The following is a 16,057-nucleotide window of genomic DNA, read 5'->3' as shown; positions in this document are numbered from 1 at the left end:
ACTGTGTTTTTCATCGTCTTCAGAATCAAAGTGTTTTGAATTTTTGTCAAGTGAGCGCTTTGCTGAAATGTCTTCATCTTTAATCTGATGTCCCAGCAACTTCTCTATTCCTTTTGTGACAATATATCCAATGCCCCAACCGATAGAAAAAAACATTTTGACGGCAGTTGAAATGGTTTCTAAAATCCCTGTTTGAAATCGACTCTATCTCAAAGTGTTGTACCTCCAACCAAGTTGAAAAGCAAACTGAGAATTCTTGTATTTGGAATGATAATAATAATCATTTGAACCTTTATGACATCATCGATGAGAACATTGATGACATGATGATGTCAAACAACCTGTGTCAGGTTTTTGTTTGTTTTAGTTGCTATGGCAACACAAGGAGTTATGTATGAGATAAGACTACTCTCAATTAAAAATGCATGTGTATACATCTAGATTTGTGAATTTAAGTTAATAAATGTGCATAAATGTAAGTTTTGTATTTGTCCTGTTTTTCAACTCATACGTACGTGTAAAAATCTGAGATTTTACCTATGAGAATACTTGTAAACAAATAAATTAATATTAGTTAATTAATGTTCTTGGTAGGTTTTATAGAGAGAGTAAGTATTTTTTCCAGAAGTTAGACACACATCAGTCACATTTAGAAACTGTGACTGATGTATTTTGATCTATTTTGAAGTGTGAGTGAGGAGGATCCTCTTAAACTTAACGTCTTGACTTAATTGCTTGCTCTTTTCATAAGGAAAACATTTAATAACATCTAATATTTATAGTTTTTAGCAGCACAGAGGAGCGGGGAAGGACAGGTGGCTACAACAGCCCAGGCAGACACCCAGAGGCAGGTCACCAGCGCCGCAAAGGAGCAGCCACCATCAGGCCAAGCAGACTCAGGGTAAAGGCTCCAACATACCGCTGTTCAAAATGTTAGCAGATGGATGAAGATTTCATAGTGGAGCATACTGACCACCAAATGGATACTAGTAAGGGTGATGAGCTATTTGTGCACCGTAGCAGTCACCATGTTAGTGCTGCACAGAGTGGCAGTCTGACTGATGTGACACTGAGTACGCTGTTATAGAAATGTGTTTTTGCAAGGATGTGTAGGCAGGCGTCCACATGAACCTCCGCAGAGTGAAATATGGCCGACTGTCGAGGCCTAAAGACGTCTGCCACCCTACACAGCTGCACCCAGGCCTACAAGGCCATCGTCCCACACTCCAAACCCCTCCTGAGGTGTGGTGCTGTATAGGTTAGGGAGGAGAAGGTGGGACATTCTCTCATACTGGTCCCCACCTGTTCCCTCCACCTTCACATCCGTGTAGTGTCAAAGGAGGAGGGCTCAGTCCACAGTTCACTACGTTTAGATCTTTAAACAAATTCAGCTAACCGGTATTGACAGTTCAGTGGTTGAGGACAAGAAACCACAACACAGAGGCATTTGGCTGAAGTAAAGAAAGAAAGCAGTAGAGTAGGTAGGTGACCACTCATCTGAATCCTCACATGGCTGAGAGAATACCTGCAGACATGTTGACATGAAATGTGACACGCACTGGAGCATTGAGAGCTGCATGCTTTTCTTTGTCATTGTTCATAAGTAAATCTGCAAGTGCGAATGAAGAACTACTCACAATTACACCTGAAGAAGTTTTACTGTTTTAAGTCCAAGAGTTAGTCATGAAATTTGGAGATGTATCTGCACAACTATCCAAAGTTACAAACAAAGATGCTTACACGAGTTACAAACCCAGTATTACACACTCACAGATACTTTTACACAAGCACAAATATTTTGATACTATTTTCACTCCATAATATGGACCAAACCCAACAACACTGGTCTGATTTATAAAGGCTGTTGACAGTATAATGTTTCTAGCTGATCTTTACAATCCAACCAGCATTCTCAACATTTGATCTGTTTTTAATTTTAATTTGATCAACTGATAACATTAAGATGTCTGACAGCATTAATAAATGAGTTTTCAAGCAACATTTAAAAATTAGACAAACAGCCCTTACACTGGGTATGTTAAAGGCAGAACTGACCAGAAGGTTTTAAACATGGCACATTTTAATTAGTTATTGGTCTCCATGGGAACACACTCCTCTCCTGATGACTAGTTCTTACATCTAATCTAGCAAGATCTTCACTGAGGCAACAAATGTAATTGCTTAAAATAATAAATGAATATAAAACCTCTTCATCAGCGACCAGGGTGATAAGGCTGCTAACCTCAACACAAACTACATTTCATCCAAATTTGATGAGACAGCATCAAAGCTAAAGTGAAGGCTATGCACATTTTTGAACATGAATACGAGTGCTCACATGATATTTTCTATTTCCTTCAGACATGAAGCGATCTGATGGAACGAGACCAATGACATTTATTGAGAGCATTGATGGCCCAAAGCAGACTAACCTTTTCTCCTGAGAATTCTCCATGAACTTTACTGCAGACAGGATTCATCATAAATTCAGACTGACAGGAAAACCTGCAATACTGTCATCCTCAAAGCATTTCATAAGTGGTTCATTTCCAGCACTTTTGTTAAAATTGTATGAGTATCATGGATATTGGTGTCATGACAAAATGTGCAAAAGTTTATGGGATGTGAATAAATTTCCAGAGCGCTGCAGGCTGTGGAAGCTGCTGCTGATTCTATACTCCAACAGGGCTTTTTTGGAGTATTGCATTTTTTTATCAAAATGCAATACTCTGCAGGTAATAATATCATTTCTTATGAACAGTGAGAAACTCTGTGTTTTTCTTCTTCCCTGGATATCACGTTAAGCAGACGCTGCTGTGCTACCTGCAGCATCTCCTTTCAGCAGCAGCAGATTGGGCTGTGCTGCTGCTGAAAGGAGAACTTCACAGTTTTCTTCCTGTTACACCACATGCACACAATGAAAAAAAAACAGACATCAAAGCTGCATACAGGCTCATACATGCACACTTTAACATGTGGAAGCCTGCTACATACAATGCAGACAGCCTCATAGAAAGCACTTGCATGCCTTTCCCACACTTTTATTAGATCTGTTTTGGCAGCTGTTGAAGTAAACTACAGGTATGTTCTGTCTTCTGATGGAGGAGCCTGATATATTCATGTGAATAAAAGTTAATAAGGAAGTTTTGTTCTTTGGAAAGTTTGAGTGCAGTTTCTTTTTTTTCCGCTGTGGGTCAAAGGGGCAGCATTATAGTAATATAGCACAATCACCTTCAGTTATTGTAAAAATGCTGTACATATCAACCGTGAGTTAAGAAACTGAACTTTGCAATTTGACGCCATGACATTGGTCTCTGTCTCTTTAAGGAGCTCCCGCTCTTTCAGGACTTCTTTACAACATTGCTTCTCATTGTGCCACTTACAAACTATCCTTAGGTATGTTGGATTGAGAAGTAGTTCATATGAGGAGCTCAGCAGACTCACAGTTTGACCAGGTGTTTGTTCATGTTTGCTGCCGCTAGTCTGAAGGATCTGAGTGTGGAAAGAGCTGTGTGCAGCTCCAAGGAGGAGCTTTGTGGAAATAGGCGGTGCTCTGTGTGATTCTGACTGGTGTCCATGGGAGAATAAAGAATTCCTCAAACATTCATGGAAGACTCCAAGCAACACTCCAGGCACGTTTTTGATGACTGAATAACATTATTACATCATGCAACTTGAGTCAGACTGAAAGTTTAAAGTGGAATCCACGGCAGGGACTAATTCAAGTAAGAGCCAGTTTGCCACAGGCTCAGATGGGGGTTTTCTCTCTGCTCCAAAAACTAAGTCTGGAACACAAACCCTCTATGAATGGAGTAAGAATTGAGACAGTTGGAAATTAATACAAAGAGCAACGTTGCTGCTCTCCCCACTCCATTCTACACAATGATGGCAGTGTACAATGGGATGATGTGTTCTTTTAACCCACACCGGATGTGTCATCTTGCACCTCAGTGCAGAACTTCCCAGCATTGTGTGCCATTGTGGTTGAGCAATACTAATACTTTGTAGATATTTCACAGTGGGTGAGTGCTTTCTTTTCACCCTGGTGGTGGCGTTCCCTTCTTGGAACGGACGTCCCATAGAGGAGCAGCTCCAGCTTTGGTGGGTCTGGTGGCTGAAATCTGTGGATAATTTAGCTTTAAATCCTTATTAACCAAAAATGTCAGCAGGACTCTTCTTTTTTAATCAAATAAAAGCATGTTAGCAGTTTAAGGGCTTTTCATTGTCACTAGCTGACTGTTACTGTACAACAGTTTCTCTAAAAGACTCAGTTTGGGTTTTAATCTTCAAATTCATACCTTCCAGCTTTAAAAACACAAAAGACTAAGTAAAGGGTTCAGTCTGAGGCAATTCGGTAAAGTCATTCTAGTTCGGTCATCTATAAGTGCAGCCTTGTTATAAAGTGCTACAATAATGAGCACTTTGAGAATCCTGCTCTTAGTTTCCTAAGTTCCATCCTCAAATTTCTGCTTCCTGTCATTCAAACAGATCTTCAGTTCACATTAACTATTTTCTGTCTGTTGGTTTCCTTCATTGCTCGTTGTTCCTCTTACACTATCATCATGTTCACTGTTATCAGAGGAAGGTCATACTGGAGCCACTAGAGGCTGTTTCTCCATCATTAATCATTACGCCCTTCAGCTCACATTCCACTCCCAGTTAGAGAGTAACTGATAGATGTGTTATCCTCCACAGATTAAACTAGAGAAGAGTTGTAGATGTTGCGGAGGAGGAATGTCACTGAGCATCGGGGGAACTTCAGCACATCAGAAATGCTCATGTAGAAATCATCAAGTGAGCTCTTTTAATTTCTCCACCTTGTGTGTAACACATCGTAAAACTTACGACACCACAGCCCCCCTCTTCAGCTGTGAAAATAGTCTCCCTGTCAAACATCTGTTAGAGGAATGTGGGGATGGAGACGGGGTCTGTTTCCTGTCAGTGAACCCTCCATTGCCCCCACTCCCCTCACAAACATATACATCCAGCCACTTTCCCCTCAGCTTAACGCTTTCCCATGGAAGCTTCCATCCCTCCAAAGGTAGGAAGAGGTTACAGAACGATTCTCCAGTCCCTCGGAGCATCTGAGTGTGTTTTAGAGAACTCCATGAGGTTCAAATATAATAATTCATACTATTTTCAAAAAGCTATATGTGCTGTCACAATAATACATTTTTTTGGAGAATTTATACATAAATTAATTGTCCCAGAAATGATTGTGATAAACAATAACATTGTTGCTTTGAGGCAATATTTAAGTAATGTGTGGTAATGGATTAATAATGTCCACAGATCAATAAACTGTAATTCTGTAAAGAAAACTTTACACTGGAACTAGAAGATATTCTTAACATCCTCAATATTAGAAATAAATAAAGGCTGCATAGTGGCACAGTTGGTAGAGCTGTTGCCTTGCAGCAAGAAGGTCCTGGGTTCGATTCTCGGCTCAGGGTCTTTCTGCATGGAGTTTGCATGTCCTCCCTGTGCATGGTGGTGGGTTCTCTGATTTCCTTCCACAGTCCTAAAACATGACTGTCAGGTTAACTGGTCTCTCTAAATTCTCCCTAGGTGTGAGTGTGTGTGTGCATGGTTGTTTGTCCTGTATGTCTCTGTGTTGCCCTGCGACAGACTGGTGACCTGTCCAGGGTGAACCCGCCTCTCGCCCGGAACATTAGCTGGAGATAGACACCAGCAACTCTCCTGACCCCATTAGGGACAAGGGAGTTAGAAAATGGATGGATGGAAAGATAGATTATTTATTAATAAATAATCAATTTGACCATAAATTAATGGATTGTGATCCTCTTCGAAAACTATTAACCATCTCAACGTCAGTTAAGCTCATCTTAATGTACCACACAATTAATTGTTTGATTAATTGACTCATTGGTTATTGCAACAAGATCATACCTATTAACCAGGAAGTAGGTGAACGGAGGAACTTATGGAGAATGTTAACATAAAAGCACTTCTGAATTATTTTCTTTAGTTGTTCTGTAAATAAAAGCTCAGCTGTTTGAAAGCAGCAACTTGTTCTGGTTATCAGGAAGCTGACAGCATGAAGGTGACCAGCAGACAGAGGAGAGGGGGACGGCACAGCCTGGCCATGGCTGCTGCATGGTGGTTGGAGAAGGGGAGCGGCTCTGCCCTGAGAGTGAGAGCTGAGCGACGCAGCAGAAACACAAAAACACTGAAACACACCAGGTCTGTGTGTGTCACCTGATATAAGATCACAATCATCCACACTGATCAATAGCTATTAATTGATCATGTATATATATAATCTCATATATGGGAATGTATGATAATGTGTTACATATTTTCCAACTTGTTGCAATATACCAATATACTTTGCTTTTGTGAAGGGTAACTGTTGTCTCTTCTAAACCCTTTCCTGTCCTATCAGCAGAGGTCAGACAGGCTCCAGGAGAGGTCATCCTCACCAGCCTCTCCTTCGTTGTCATAGCGACCTCCAAGGTCAGGAAGCAGATGGGCAGGTCTGCGTTCTCAACACAGGCTGGGTTCGGTTGTGATTGGCCCAGTTCCTGTGTAGCTGGATGTGAGAGTGTTATCAGAGCTGAAGGGCAGCGGTGGGGCGGGGGGTCTGACTTTGACTTCTTCAGGGTCCGACTAGAGCAGCTGGGCTGCTGCACAGGGTTCCTATTATTCATGCATTGTGCTGGCATTGGCATTACTGGACACCGCTGTGCTGAGAGTGCTGCACCAACTGCCACTTACTGTACAATGAGGTCTGGAGGAGAACACAGCAGAGGAGGGTTCCTGCCAGGGCCCCTGGATGACAGCTGCAGGACTGAATGAAGAGGATCACAGGAAGGCTTTTACAGAATATCATGGAAGCATTTCCTACCAGTACTTTACTTCCTGCAACACATTCCATCCATTAGCCTGTGGAGGTTTTGATCTGCTTTTGTTTTCACTGGCTGTTGAACTCGGTTCAGTTCAAATCCACAGAATCACAACAGCAAAGAGTTCATGTATCTATCCTCTGCCTGAACTTTTGGTGACTGCCAGGTCCTGTTCCATTTCTCCTGCTACCCCTAGACACACGAGTGTATATGCAGTGCTCATATTTTGCATTATAGATTAGCAATGCTGCCTGGTTGCGTGTCGAAGCACACAGTTCAGAGTCTGGGCTGGATTTACTGCAACATTGATTCCCAGGAAGATTAGAGGCTATCTTTCTATTTCATTGTTTGAATAATTTTTCTCACCGCTGGATAAGGTTTTTAAACTTGTTTTAAAATTCTTTTAGAAACAATTGCTTCTCAGGTGATTTCTGAAGTCTTTCCTGGTAATACACACCTGTGTGTTCCAGACCTGCAGACTGTGTTTTACATGGGTGATCAAACTGAGGATGATTACTGCATCAGGTGCTTTAGTTTTAGATCTGCGCCTGGATGCCTCCTTATCTTCTACATTTTGTGAAAATGGCAAAGACATGCTCAGTTTTTAACACTGAGGTTCCCCATTTTTGCCTAGCTGACTGTATTAATTTTTTTTCTTTTTTTTTCTTTTTTTACTGGAAATATTTTACAATCTGGTGAGGAACAGAAAATGTGGATGACGCACTGGAGGCGAGGAACAGATCTGTTTTCTCCTGAACTCAGCGGTGCAGCCTGCTCTCTGCCCAGCTCCTCCACATTACAGCTGCCTGATTACAGTTGTCGTCCTCTGCTCATCCTGCGGTGAAGCTCCAGCACCTTCCAGGCTCATCTTGTGGAGAAGACTGTCCTCCCCTCTGCCCTCCTCCTGAGCTCTTGATTAGTAGCCAGACTGAGCAGCAACATGTGGCTAATCGCTGCTGTCTGCCTCCTCTGCTCTCTACACCAGGATAATAACCTGACATTTCACCACAGGAGTTCTGTAAGGATCCATTTTATATGAGAACTCCTCAGATTAACTGCATTACACGACCATTATGAGTATAATTGACACTGAGGTCCTGAATATCTGATAAATGTGGCTATTGCATGACTTCACCATCGCTATCCAATTTGGTTGTTGTTATTTAAGCAGGTTTGTGCTCACGTTGAGCAGAGAGAATTTCATTTGAAACTCAAGGACGCAGCAAATCTTTATTTTCCAGTTCAGTTTCTGCCATTGAAACATGTAATTTAAATGTTAAGAGTAAAAGTTAAAACTTCAATTTTTGCAGACATAGTTAGGTATTTTTTGTGCTTTGAGATGCAAATCAGTTGCTCCCAACTGTAAACATAATACCTTGTTGTTGTTGCTATGGTTATGCGTCAAAACTACAAATAAAAAAGAAGAGCAAAAATCCTTCCAGCAGCACAGCATCCAAACCTTAAGGAAAAACCTTCAACAAAACAAAAGTAATCTGAACAGTGAACAACTGAATCAATAAATGAAGCTTACAGAGTAAAACTGGAGCTGTTTTCCTATTGTCTGCTAAAAGCCAATAGGATGTAATTAGTTTTGGAAGGAAACTTTTCAAATGTTTTTATGGAGTTTGGAAATTGATGTAGCATTAGCTCAGAAGGTTAAAGATCATGGTAGCAATGAGGAGTTGAATCTCAGTGTGTGTGAAAGCAGCTGAAACACCAAAACATCAGTGAGGACGTGATCAGACCAGCAAAGCAAAGCAGAGAACTTTGATAGAGGAGATGCTGCTGAGGTGTTGTTGGTTTGAAATGAACAAACTGTCATGAAGGAGAATTCATTAAATCTCAGCTGGATTTCTCTTCCAGCTGAGGTATTCATAAATCACCACATTTTTCTCTTTAGAAAGACATTAATGCTCTCTGTGAAAAATATTCAATCCCTGGGATGTTTTACTGTTTTTTTGCTTTTCCAATTTTGACGAAAACAAATTTAGAAAACAAATTTTAATGCCAAAATGAAAGCTGAGTTCTACAAAATGGCAGCTAAATACAACTATGTAAAAATGAAGTAGTTAAGAATCAACTTGCATTTTATTACTATGCATAATGAATGTGAGTGTTGACAGTATTGGAGAAGAGTTCCTGTCAGCCTGAGGTGATGGCAGAACCTTCCAAAGAACTCAAACAGGTTCAAGTCCTTCCAAGAGTTTTGCTCATTACTGGATGCTTTGAAATTTCAGACTGAGCTCCACAGACTCGGTTTATCTGTGCTCAGTCTTTTTCAGTTTTCATGTATATCATCTTTGAACATTTAGCCTCCCAGGAGCCTTGCTAAGTGAAATAAATTATTTCAGAGTGAAGTAAGGAGGCTTGTGTTCATCCACCCCAGGATGAACACAGGATCTCGATCCATCCCTGCTCCAACACAGCTGACTCAAATGATCACAGTTTGTACAGAACTTCACGTTTTAGTCTGTCTGATGCCATTGTTTTTAAAATATCAAATCAAATGTTTGTTGTTCACTGGTCTTTAAGAAAATACTTTTTAACTCTCACTTGATTAATTTCTTGGACGGTTACAGTTTATTTCTATTTGAGTATAAATATGTTGAATGACGCGTCTCCTACTGGACTACAACTTGGAGACACTCTACCCACCTCTGATGTGACTGCATTTATGGGACAGCACTGGCTTATGACACCTAGTGGTCAAGTTTGTGATTGCAACCTTCTTCAACAACCTGTTTTCAAAGTAATTCAATACCAATCTTTTCACCACCAACCCCTAAAAAATGTATTTGTACAATTTCTATATGTAGAACTAAATCAGATCTGATTCTCACGCACATGTGTGAATCAGATTTTGTTCCACATACATGTGGAACAAAATCCACATATGTGTAAGTAAAATATGTAATGTTATTTACATATGGATGTAAATAACATTAGGACCACATGGCCGTTCTGAAGTCAGAACAGCCATGTTGAATTTTATCCAACTTTTATGTCATTGACATCATATTTCTGCACCAGTAGAAGCCAGATAGTAAATCTGGATGTAAGCAATGGTTGAAAATTATAATTCAGAAAGCTGTGAACTTATGAAGGAAGTCACTTTCTAAACAGTGTGCTTCTGTGCATGTAGATACTTTTGGTCTCCTAAATCTCACAGTATGAACGGCCTTACAAAAAAGTAAAAAAAATAAATAAATAATAATAATTATTGAGCGTCAACTTGTAGTTTTAAAAATACTACAAATACAGTATATAAAAACAAAATTAAAAAACAGCTACGTCTTGCTGCGTGAACACAGCCCAACTTGTGTGTGATATTTGTGTACTCTACCCACCGCCGGTTCTTATAAAAGGAGGATTAATGATTCACTTCCCCAGACCTCATGAAGACTTATGTAGTACAGGTTAAGTCAACCCTGCAGAGTCTGCTACAGAGAAAATCGCCCTGGTTCACTGACAAAAAAAGCGTTTTTTTGGGGGGGGGGTTTGCTTGTTTTTATGGGAACAGTAATCCCAAAGAATTCCCAATCCATGAGTACAATCACTTTTTGGAATTCATTCAATGGTTTCCTTCCTGTTTCCCACCTGCTGGTTTTCATCTAGCTCCCATGTCATTGTGGAGCAGTAATGTGACACTCTGACCTGGTGAGCATTTAGCTTCTATTACAAACTAAGAGGAAATAAAAGGCTTTACTGATTCATCAACAAAGGCTATAATTCTTGTATGGTACTCGCTCTGCCACACATTTACTCCCAGGTTCCTTCATCCAAAAGCAACTCTGAGACAAAGGAGGAGGAACAGCTCCATCATCCATGTCAGGAGTCCTGAAGGAAACTCTGCAGCTGCTTTCTTTGTGAGAGCAACACTGCCCTCTGGAGTGTCTGGTGCTGCAGCTGCAGAGACTCAGAGCTGCAGGAGGGCTCCGTCACTGAGTGTGTCTGCAGATCCTTGGTAAGTTAAGGTGGGGTCATTTTATTTATATAGCACATTTTCAGCAACAAGGCAGTTCAGGTGACTTGGACTGAATTATCAGTCTGAATGATTACCTGAGGGGCTTTAGGGTCAGATATCCATGTAACTAACTAATGGCAACATGAATATGGAATCACAAAATGTTTGTTTGTTGGGAAAGGAAGAGGTGTTATGATGATCAAAAATAAGAATGCTATGATAATATCTTGCATTATGTTGTGAAATCTGTACATTAGAACTGTTATTAAAAAACCAATCACCATGTCATAAACACTCAGTTGCTCAATAATACTCCCAAATTGTTGGCTCAGTCCACTTTATAGTTATTCAAAGAACCTCCTGTACAATATTGAAGTGTGTATATATATATATATATATACAATGTTAATACTAACAATATTACAATATTGTTGAAAAACTGATTAATTTCAGGGATTTTGTCATTGAGTGAAACACATTATATGAATTAATTACACACAAGTAAATGTTTTGAAGCTTTTATTTTTAAACAAGACAATTTATTACTTACAGGTAAAGAAAGAACAGCATCTATAATTATGACATTACATTGTGACATAGATCCTTAGTGACTAGAACGTATAGACATAAAACTCCTCTTTAAAACTGACAAGGCTTTTTTTGGATGAAGAATGAAACATCAAAATAAGAGGTTCATTAATGTTTCATAAGTTCTGAAGTGTGAGAAAAATCGGCATGGCAGGAGATGAACATCAGTGAAGCAGCTCCTGTTTGCTAGTTTGTTCATCTAAAGAGAAAAGCAGCAGATCTGACTGACCAAACAGAGGGACAGTCCAGCTGGCTGAGGGCAGAGTTAGAGCAAAGTATCAGGAATGATAGGGAAAGCTGCAGGACACACAGAGCAGAGTGATCATCTGCAGCTTGGTCTCCATCTCAGTGTAACATCAGCTCTCTCTGTGTTTACTGATTGAGCTCATTTCTCCAGCTAAATGTGTGACTGGGAGCACAGCAAGGCTGAGCCGTCATCTGGCCTCAGCCTGACCTGATCATGTCCACAGGTTGTCTTCAAGGATTTCCATTTAGACCCATCCATCTTCTCATCAACTCTAACCGCTCTGCAAATAGTTGCTGCAGTCCTCCAGTCGCCATTTTTCTTTTTTGTCTTTCTCTGTGATTCAGGAGATTTGTGCTGAAAATATCAGTAAAGCCTGGCAAATTTAAATGCTGTCTTACATTAATCAAAACTGCACATGTCAAAGAAACAGTTGTATTTTCCTGTATTTGTGTTGAACTTTGAAGGCTAAGGCAGGGACAGGGAGACGTTGGAGGTGTCGTGAGTGGTCACAATCTGAGTCCAGACTAAACCTGGACAGCATGACTTAGACTCAGCTCGCAGTTCCACAGGAGACTTCCAGCTTTCTACTTTCGGTTTTCAGTGAAGGTGGCTCCAGTTTGTGGAGACAGAACCATTTCATTTTCCTACCAAGCCTGACGGACCACTGCTCTACATTTTAACCCCCCTCCTCCACGCCTCCCCTCTTCCTTCCATCTGTTTCCAATCAACACTCACTGCCAAAACAAAGATATACTTCCCCACTAAGAGCCAGCTCACACACCAACAAAAATCATACTGTTAGTAACCTCAACAGTTAGCGAGCGATCCCACAGGAAAAGTAAAGCTTACAAAACTTTGATGACTTAAACGGTTCTGAAGAACTATACTTCCACTCTGCCACCACTACTAACAGCAGACCATGTAATAAATGTATGAAATATGTCCACATATAGATACTTTTTACTTATTAGATATTTATATAAAGTTTTGCTGTCAATATTGGGTGCATTCACACCTGCCCTGTTGAGTCCGCTTTAATCCAACTCCAGGCTGTTTGCCTATAAACTCTGGTCGGTGTGGGGAGGTGTTAATGAATAATCAAACTGATGCAAACCAAATAAACTCTGATCCACTTACAAACCTCGGCCACTGTTCAGTTGAAGTGAACTCTGGTGTGATTTGAATGTATATGTGAACATCAAGGCTCCAAATGCAGGAAGTAGATTACAGCACAGAGCATTCTGGGTAAATACAGCCCTAGACTCACAAATGTGTGAGTCTAGGGCTGGTGGGAAAATTGGCTTGTGGTGTTTTTGCCAAAGACAAAAGAGAAATCCTAAAACCGCTAGAATCTGACTCCACTCCATTTTTGTTTCCATTTTGTGAAGAAGGAAGTTTCTCTACTCCAGATGTTTTCCTGTTGTTTTCCACAGGCCTGCACTGATTTATCCACCACTTTATCTATAACTAAAGGGAATAACAATGTACTTAATTGGAGATGAAAAAAGCAAATTATGCTGTAATTCTAGCTGGACTTCTTCTCTTTTCATGGTATAATTACAATAATGCCCTTAGCATTATACTAACTCAGCTGGTGAAGGAAGGTTTTTTTTAAAATATATATATACATTTTAAGACAATGTGATTTTTCTCCTTTTTCAAAATTTCTGCATCATGTCAATATGTAATTATTTATGTTGGCATTTATCCTTCATTTTCTGTACATTGAGCCGTTAGCTACCAGCAGGAGTGCAGCGTTAAACTGTGGAAGCATTTGTTGTGACAGAGGTTCTACTTTTCTCTGGTATGTGTGGAGAGCGTAAGAAGACACCCCAGGCTGAGGGGTGAGCCTGATGTCCTGCGCTCACTGACCCTCCACCAGTGAGAACAGCACAGAATACTGTAGATCAAACAAGAAAATAAAATTTGGGTCATTCTTGTTTAATCTCTCAGACAGTCAGTGACACCATGCTGCAGCGGTTGATACTGTCTTGCTGGACTTGGAACTGAGGGCTGTGTTGCACTGGTTGCCTTCTGTATCATTCTGCTACCAGATCCAGTAATGGCATTGAATCAAACTGGCCTAATCTGAGGAGGCTAGTGAAGAGGACCACCCACAGGAAGGATCCAGGACAACTGATCTGCAGTGTTTCTACTGGGCCTGTGCTCACACTACACAATGTGATGCTCAACAAACATGAAGAAGGAATTCTCATTTGTGTCCCTGAGCTAACTGATGAACTGGAGACCCAACATGATGTTTGTGGTGCTTTGTGTTGTCCATATCTAATTGATTACTGGTAGATTATTGATGATTACAACATTTAAAAGGTTTTACAGGCCACCAAACAAAGTTCAAATATGCATAACTTGAATCCACATTTCTCAGAGAAGAGTGAGGCAAACAGTTGCTTTACATGGGAATGTGTCAAAAAGTGTGATGTAGATTGTGAGGCAAACGCTGTATACCCAGTTTGAAGAGAGAAATAATGGTTTTAATAATGAAACAACACAATCCAAAGTCCAAAGTCCAAAATCCTGGCAGCACAGCAGAGAGGAAGGCAAAGGCTCCGTACTGGTAACAACAGGCTTACGAATGGGCAGCAGCTGCAACAATCACTGGAGCAAATGACAGCTAGACAAGGACCCGACGAGGAACAAAGGACACAGGTGGGGTTAAATACACCAAAGGTGATCAAGGAAACAAGACACACCTGGGAAACAATCAAGGGGAGACAGGACAACACAGAGACTCAAAAACGGAAACTCAAAAATAAACACACAGAAAAACACAGAACATGACAGAATGTAGTGAAGTCATCTCAACATGTTTATTATTGTGTGAACTGATCAGATGTGATGTTCAGTGTTACATTGGAGAAGTAGTTCAGAATAAAATTACTGATGATCCCATGCTTTGTTTTTCAAAGCATGGGATTGCAAAGCTTTGTTTTTCAAAGCTTTGTGCTGTTTTTCAAACAGCACAAAGGTCTACAAGGGGAGCAATGTTTCCATCTAACTGTCGTAGGAATTTTAAGAAACTTTTCAAATGTTGCAAAAAAAAAAAGAGAGAGAGAGAAAACAAAATTGCAGAATATGTGTGTTTCAATCTGCTAGTAATCAGCCAGGCTCCGCAGAGCTTAATTTCATCAGATGTTAATAGTATGCATGATTGTTGTAAACAGAAAGTAGGGACTGCATACTAACACCTCAGAAAAATGGAAGCACTTCTCACCGTTGGGCTGGAGGTCTGAACTGCTCAGTAAGGCTTTCCCATCCAGTGGATGGGAAAGCCTCTCATTGGCCAATCTAACCTACAGTTTTTCCCGCTGTGCTTGAGGTTTGAACCAGACACAGTTCGTTTTTTTGGTCAGAGTTTGATTGCCCGTTCACATATTCTCAAATGAATCAGACTTTATAGGATAACAAGCCAGAGCTGGATTAAAGACGACTAAACAGGGCAGGTGTGAATCACCTTTAAGTCAATCAGTATCTGTACCATATTGTCTTTCACAGTACTGGAAGAGAAGGAAACTGTTCTGACAAATGTTTGTCTTACAAATCAAGCATGCTCCCTGACATTACAATAACTACCAATACTTTGCTATGGTAGTAAAAACACATCAATCCTTTCCATTTTCATCACCCTTCTGCTTATCCCTTTATTTTATTTTTTTATTTTTTTTGAGAAATATAGAAACTAGTAAGCTAGTAATCTATTTTAGTCAGAAGTGTTGTGTTTGTGTGTGATATCTCTACCATACATGTATGGAATGTAACTTCCTGTTTATTGGTCATTTGAGACACAGCCTCCTCATGGCCCCACAGGCTAACACTGCATGCCGTTCAAGCATTTGGAGTCGCACGAAGCACAAAACAGGAGTTTTCACACTCCATTTTCTAACAGTATCCAGGATGTCTGGCATTCAGGCTCTTCCTGTGTAGCAGCCTGACACGGTCCCTGTAAATTCAGCTGCTTTCAGGCTCCTGACCTGGGTAAACAACTAATGTCCAGGGCTGAGAAAAGGAGCAAGACCAAGATATAAGAGCAGCTGCTTGGTTTCTGCCCACTGACTGAAGAGTGAGTGTTGAAGCTTTAGACCTTCTGCCCACCCTGGCTGAGTAGAGGGGGAGGGGAACTCACTGCCTGCTCAAACCAAGGTGAAAAGGGTGCCATGGTCCTGGAAATGGAGACGAGGTGAGAGCACTCAGTATCACTCTGCCAGTTGGGTTGGGGGTGGGGTGGGCAGTTTGGATGAGTGCACTGTCTGCCTGGAGCCGTCAGGAGACAAAAATCTTTCTCTTGCTGCTTTCTCTCTCACTTTCTTTGTGTTGTTGTCTCCCTCTCTCTCTGCCTCCCTCTCTCTCTCTGTTTCGCTCAGCTTCCCATCT

At 40.7% G+C, this 16,057-nt stretch overlaps 1 long non-coding RNA gene across 1 annotated transcript; it reads left to right on the top strand.

Annotated features, from left to right (window-relative positions):
• Window positions 1–285: 285 nt before the first annotated feature.
• On the top strand, window positions 286–7,954 carry LOC122824837. The gene is made up of 5 exons (XR_006369550.1): window positions 286–475; window positions 783–901; window positions 4,696–4,794; window positions 6,047–6,204; window positions 6,410–7,954. It is a non-coding gene; the product is annotated as an uncharacterized LOC122824837 (long non-coding RNA).
• Window positions 7,955–16,057: the final 8,103 nt, after the last annotated feature.

The sequence above is a fragment of the Gambusia affinis genome, linkage group LG22 (genome assembly GCF_019740435.1).
Source record: "Gambusia affinis linkage group LG22, SWU_Gaff_1.0, whole genome shotgun sequence".
Lineage (NCBI taxonomy): Eukaryota > Metazoa > Chordata > Actinopteri > Cyprinodontiformes > Poeciliidae > Gambusia > Gambusia affinis.
Note: the sequence above shows the minus strand (reverse complement) of the source record. Positions and strands in the feature narration are given on the sequence as shown.